This window comes from Chrysochloris asiatica, unplaced genomic scaffold (assembly GCF_000296735.1).
Source record: "Chrysochloris asiatica unplaced genomic scaffold, ChrAsi1.0 scaffold00043, whole genome shotgun sequence".
In the NCBI taxonomy this organism is placed as follows: domain Eukaryota; kingdom Metazoa; phylum Chordata; class Mammalia; order Afrosoricida; family Chrysochloridae; genus Chrysochloris; species Chrysochloris asiatica.
This window is the reverse complement of record NW_006408561.1, coordinates 9,297,351-9,303,856: the sequence shown is the minus strand read 5'-3', so window position 1 is coordinate 9,303,856 and position 6,506 is coordinate 9,297,351. Positions and strand designations below refer to the sequence as shown.

The following is a 6,506-nucleotide window of genomic DNA, read 5'->3' as shown; positions in this document are numbered from 1 at the left end:
AATTCTAAACAGGCAAAGTTCTTCCTTCAGAGAATTCATTCAAGGTAAATTGGGTGGCTCCCTGGTTTGTTCCAAGGACAATAGGAATGCCCTCCATAAATTGTTTCCAGGTGCTGCCTATTCACCCAGGTGCCTCTTTTCCTGAAGAACCTGGGCTGGGCAGCTGACACAATAGGAATCCTCCCTTTCCTCCCTCCATTTGAGGCTAGGTGCTAAAAGGTATGTTAATTAAGCTTGAGAAACCAAGTTGCTGTAGTGAGATTCGAACCTGCAAAGTATGATGTAGAGTTACCTGAATGTCTGGAAAAATAAGATTGACAGCTGTATCTTGTCTTAGTCCCCTCCTAGCTTTGTGTAAAGTACCTCCCCTAAATAAGAGGAAGGTGCAGAACGAATTCAGGTGCATTACGACTGGCAAGGCGTGCGTTACAGCATGCAGGGGGCACAATCCAGCCTTGCAACCATACTGCCTGTTTAGCTAAGATGTTTACTATGCAGGATATTACGGCCTTCATGGCTGAGATGTTTGCAATGCAGGAACTGCCTGATGCCAGTCCAGCATTCACTCTGGTTTCGGAGTGTCTCTTTGTCTTTGCGTCTCTGTGTCTCTGTTGCTATCTCTATCGCTGCTGGGTCTCCCCTCCTCGTGAACCAAACACTCGTGAACAACACAACTATGTTGAGGCAAGTCCCCGGCAACTTGCAACACCAACAACACAATGAAGGTCAGTAAATATCACTATTTATCAGTAAATATTACTATTTAAAATTATGTACCAATTAATAATGTCAATGATGATGACCAACTTCTTCATTCTTAAACTGATTAAACATGTAATCAAGATGCATTGATAATTACTGGTGATAGGAATAGGAAAGTTAGAAAAAAAGAAAAAGAATTAGTAGTTGCAAAGTATGTATGGCTTTGGTGATAGAAACAATGCTAGAGATCACATGACAGAATTTTGCAAGATCAAAAACTCATTGATGATGCATGGAGGGAATTGTAATCATGGCAATGAAATGATATACGATAGAATGAATGTAAAACTAATGTTCTCCCATGTAAACTATCATATAATTCACAGTAAAACATTTTTAAAAAACTCCTTTATTGTAAAACATTTTTAAACAACGTGAAAGGCATCTATATACATGTACTTCCCCAGATAGAATACATAGGAATCAAACTGACTACATTTGTGGGAAGAAATGGGGGAGAAACTCAATATAAGCATCCAAAACAAGACCAGGGGCAGACTGTGGAATATATAATCAGTTGCTCATAAGCAAGTTCAGAATGAAGCTGAGAAAAATTAAAACAGGTCCACAAGAGCCAAAATGCAACCTTGAATAGACGCCACCTAAATTTAGAAACTATCTCAAGAAAAGATTTAGTGCGTTAGACACTAATAATCAAAGACCGTAAATTTTGTTAAATTACATCAAGAACATCAAATGAAGTAAACAAATGCCATTAAAAAGACAGGAAATAAATAAAAGGCCAAAATGGATGTCAGCAGTGACTCTGAAACTTGTTCTTGAAAGCAGTGAAGTTAAAATGAATGGAAGAAATGAGGAAGCTAAGATCTGAACAGAAAACTGCAAAGGACCAAAACCTGGAGTTAGGAAACCAAAAGGGAAGAGCATGCTCAGAAATTCTTAAGCTGAAAGAACTGAAAGGATTCAATACTTGACTTGTAATATTACAGGTTTTTTTGTTTGTTTGTTTTGAGCAAAATATTGAATGATGTAGAAATAATCAAAAGAAGATGGAAGGGGGCTAAGAATCTGGAGAAATTAGCTCCTCTGAGTCAGCCGGCTTAATAAAATGTTTAACTCTGCTTCACCATTCCGCGTGGCCTCGGTTTCTTGGACCACGAATCTGAAACTGATAACATTTGATTCCCTGACCCGGAAACCGACCGCGCTGGCCCCTTGAGCCACCGGATTGGAGTTGGGGAGTCACTAATGGCTAGCTCCCCTTGGCAGATGAGATGGCGCGCCTCCTCCTCCGAGTGGGGGCAGCCAGCTTGGGGGCATCCAACCACCACACTTACCTCTCCCGACGAGACTCAAAAGGAGAGGCAGAACCAAAGCAACCAGCCAAGACTTCTGGAACAGAGGCATCTGCAAAGATTACTGAGGACTAGAACAAGAAATTATCCCAAGCACAGCAGCCAAGGCAGTAGGAGTCCCCACCTCGATTCACCACAGCAGACTGAAGAAAGCCTCATCTCCATGAGAAGCTAAAACTGACCCTACCAACCCTCACAAGAGGTCATTTTCTTCTGAAGAAGTCACTCTGGAGGACCAGGCTCTCCCCAAGCCCAGCGGGAGCAAGGGCATTAGGTTCTTCTTTGACCAGTTCGTGAAGAAATGTGAAGATGGCTCCTGGGAACGTTTGCCTTCATATAACCATTTATCTAAGAATTCAAGCCATGCAAACATTCAAAAGTTCTAAACCCATTTTTCCGGTTTAATGTCTACAAAAGAAGACCTAATGTCACAGGCCAAGCTCTTCACCATAAGCTTTGAGGGTGGGATGGGCGTTGAATATGTGATGTTCTACAACGAAGATGAGAAAAGAATGGTTTGCTTGTTTCAAAGAGGCCCTTACCTACAAGGAGCACCTGGATACCTCCATGGAGGTGCCATTTGACTATCCTGGTATGAATGCGATGCTAGCTGGGGGCGTTGTCATGACTGCCAATCTCAACATCAATTTTAAAGGGCCTATTCCCCTTTGTTCTGTTGTTGTGATAAATAGCCAACTTGATAAAGTCGAAGGAAGGAAGGAAATATTTTGTTTCCTGTAATATTGGAAATGTCGATGAGAAGACCCTACACAAAGAGGGAACAGCTTTATTTGTAAAGTTGGAGGCTGGTAAAAGTTTGACATAAAAGAGCCCCTGGTGAATTCCACACCATTCTGTAGAAGGTTCTTCCTCCCCTCCTCTTCTTCTCACTGACTGACATATCCCCTTAGGGAGAAGCCTGCTAATACCAGCCCTCCCAAATAATCTTCTGAGAACAGTCCAGAAACTGTTCCCACTTTCTAAAATTTTGACATACTGGGACCCCCTGTGAAAACAACAGCAACTTCTGTGTCTCCTTTGGATAAATGTCCATTTCTCCTGATAATTTAAATGAACTGCTTAAGGTTGCACCAGTCTGGAGAAAAACATCATTAAAGCTTACCATCAAGTTGAACATGCTTAAAAGAAGGAATAAATATGTGGGTGAATGTTAAAAAAAAAAAAAAAAAAAGATGGAAGAGAAGCACAGAGTCGTAATAACAAAAAGAAATAATCTCTGTTCAATGATTTCAAAACGTTTCATATAAAGAATTGATGGTAATAAAGGAATAAAAAAAAGATGGAAGAGAAGCACAGAGTCGTAATAACAAAAAGAAATAATCTCTGTTCAATGATTTCAAAACGTTTCATATAAAGAATTGATGGTAATAAAGGAATAAATACCAAGCAGCACTGGAGGTATTTATTCATCTATGTTAATAAATTTGGAAGACATCTACATGACTAAGCAATTGGAATTTGGAATTTGTGCCCATTTTAAAGAGAGTTTACCTTAACAAATTTGAAAATCAATGAACAATATCTTTAATATGACATGTAAGCAAAATTTTTCTGAAGGTAATTCAAAATGGCTACAGTTGTACATCAACAGGGAAATGTCAGAAATTCAAACCACATTCAGAAGAGGATGTGGAACCAGTATTGCTGATGTCTGATAGAACTTGACTGAAACTAGACAATACCGGAAAGATGCTTACTTGTGCTTTATTGACTATGAAAAGGCGGTCAGCTTTGTGGATCATGGCAAGCTATGGTTAACATTGCAAAAAATGAGTATTCCAGAACACTTACTTGTGCTCATGAGGAACCTGTACATAGGCGGAGAGGAAATCATTTAAACAGAAAAAAAGGGGGAAGGTGTACAAAAGTGTTGCATTCTTTCATCATACTTCTTCTCCCTGTATACAGAAGATGGATTATATAAAAAAGAACGTGGTATGAGGGTTGGAGGAAAACTCATTAACAATCTGTGATATGCAGATGATAAAATCTTATTTCCTGAAAGTAGGTGAGGAGCAAAGACTATAGCCTTAATGTAAAGTTTAAAAAAAAAAAAAATTCTCACAACTGAACCAATTAATAACATTGTGATAAATGGAAAAATTACTCCAGTTGTCAAAGACTTCATTTTACTTGGATCCATAACCAACACTCATGGAAACAACAGTTGAGAAATTAAATGACATATTGCATTGGGCAAATATGCTGCAAAATATCTTTTTTAAGTGTTTGAGGGCAAAGATGTTTGAGGACAAAGATGTGCCTGACCCTTACCATATTTTCAATAGCCTGTGTGATATTATAAGATAAACACTGAACTGCTATCTGCAACTTGGACTGTTCAAACCTACCAGTCACTCCTTGGAAACCGATACATGGTCGCTGTCAGATGGGACTGACTCAGTGGCACTTAGCAACAACAATCTATGCATGTGAAAGTTGGACAATGAATAAAGAAGCAATAGAATAATTAATGCGTTTGGATTATGGTGTTGGAGATGGATATTAAAATACTGTGGACTGTCAGAAGAACAAGAAAATCAGTGTTGGAAGAAGTACAACCACAATGCTCCTTCTTTAAAAGTCAGAATGGCAAGAGTTCACCCGTTATACTTCAGACACATCATCATAGGTAACTAGTCCAAGGTAAAGGACAACATGCTTAGTAAACTAAAGGGTTAGCAAAAAACGAAGATACCCAATAATTTGGATATGCACAGTGCCAGCAGCAATGGAATTAAGCATAGCAATAATTGTGAGGATAGCACAGGACTGGGTAGTGTTTTGTTCTGTTATACATTAGGTTGCTATGAGTAGGAATCAACTTGATGGCAACTAACAGTGTTTGGAATTTCCAATCTTTCCATACACTTGGCAACATTTATTGTTTTCTGTCTTATTGAACTTTGCTATTAATGCTAGGGTAAGATATCTCATTGCTATTTTGATTTGCATCTCTAATTGATAAAGTTTGAGAATACTTCTTCAAGTCTTTTTGGCGAAGTGTCTGTTCATGTGTTCTGCAATATTTTAATTGGAGTTATTTTTTTGTTGTTGAAATGTTGAAATTTTCTAAACATTTTGAGATCAGTTCCTTGTCAGATACGTCGTTACTAAATAGCTTAATTTAATCTGTGGGTGCTCTTTTGGAGAAATCTTTCAATGTGCATAAATATTTAATTTTTTTGAGAGGCCCAATCATCTAATATATTCTCTGTTATTTGTGTAATTTTAGTTATTTTTGATAGTCTCTTTATGCAATGAATTAAGGTCCCTCAATTAGCCCCTATTTTTTCTTTGGTGAGATTTTCAATTTCAAGTTTTGCATTTAAGTCTTTGATCTATCTTGAGTTCATTTTTTGCATATGGCTCAAGGTATGAACCTTGTTTAATTTTTCTATATATGGACATCCACTTTTACCCGTGTCATTTCTTTAAGAAACAGTTTTTATCCAACTAGTGGGTTTTGACCCTTCTTTGAAGATCAGTTCTCCATAAGGGATGGATTTGCTTCTGAGCTCTCAATTATGCTCCACTGGTATATGTATCTGTCATTATACCAGTATCATGATGTTTTTACTTCCAAAGCTATGTAGCAGGTTTTGAGATTGTTAGGTGTGAGATCTCTCACTTTGTTTTTGTTTAATAGGGCTATGCTTAGCAGAGATATCATTGCTTTACAATAAAGTCAGGGATTGTTTTTTCTGTGTCTTTTAAAATATGATGGTGGAATCTAGATCAGATTGTAGGATATCTACAGATCACTTTGGGTAGCATTGGCATTTTCACAATATTAATTATTTGTTACTTGAAAATGTTATTTATATAAGTCTCCATTTATGTAAGTGTCTTTAAGTTGTGTTTTGTAATTTTCTTTGTACATGATTTTGCATTTCTGGTTAGGTTTTGTTATTTTTGTTAGTTGTCAGGTTCCATCAAGTCAGCACTGATTCATAGCAACTTTATCACAGCAGACGGAAACTCTGCCTGGTCCTGAGCGAACCTCACAATCATTGTTATGCATGAACTCATTGTTGCTGTCACTGTGCTAATTCATCTCATTGGAGGATTTCCTCTTTTTCTCCAACCCATCACTCTACCAAACATGATATTCTTCTACAGGGCTTGTTACCTCCTGAAAACATGTTCAAGGTACAAAAGATGAAGTCTGACCATCCTCACTTCCAAAGTGCACTCTGGCTGTACTTCTTCCAATACATATCTGTTTGTTCTTTTGGCAATCCATGGTATTTTCAATATTTTCCTCCAACACTGTATCTCAAATGCATCAATTCTTCTACAGTCTTCCTTTTTCACTGTCCAACTTTCACTTGCCTATGAAGTTATTGAAAATACCATGGTTTGGGTCTGGTTCTCCGTAGTCCTCAAACTGACATCTTTGCTCTT

At 37.9% G+C, this 6,506-nt stretch overlaps 1 pseudogene; it reads left to right on the top strand.

The window, feature by feature from the left end:
* The first annotated feature begins 1,997 nt into the window (after positions 1-1,997).
* On the top strand, positions 1,998-2,904 carry LOC102828140 (annotated as a pseudogene).
* Positions 2,905-6,506: the final 3,602 nt, after the last annotated feature.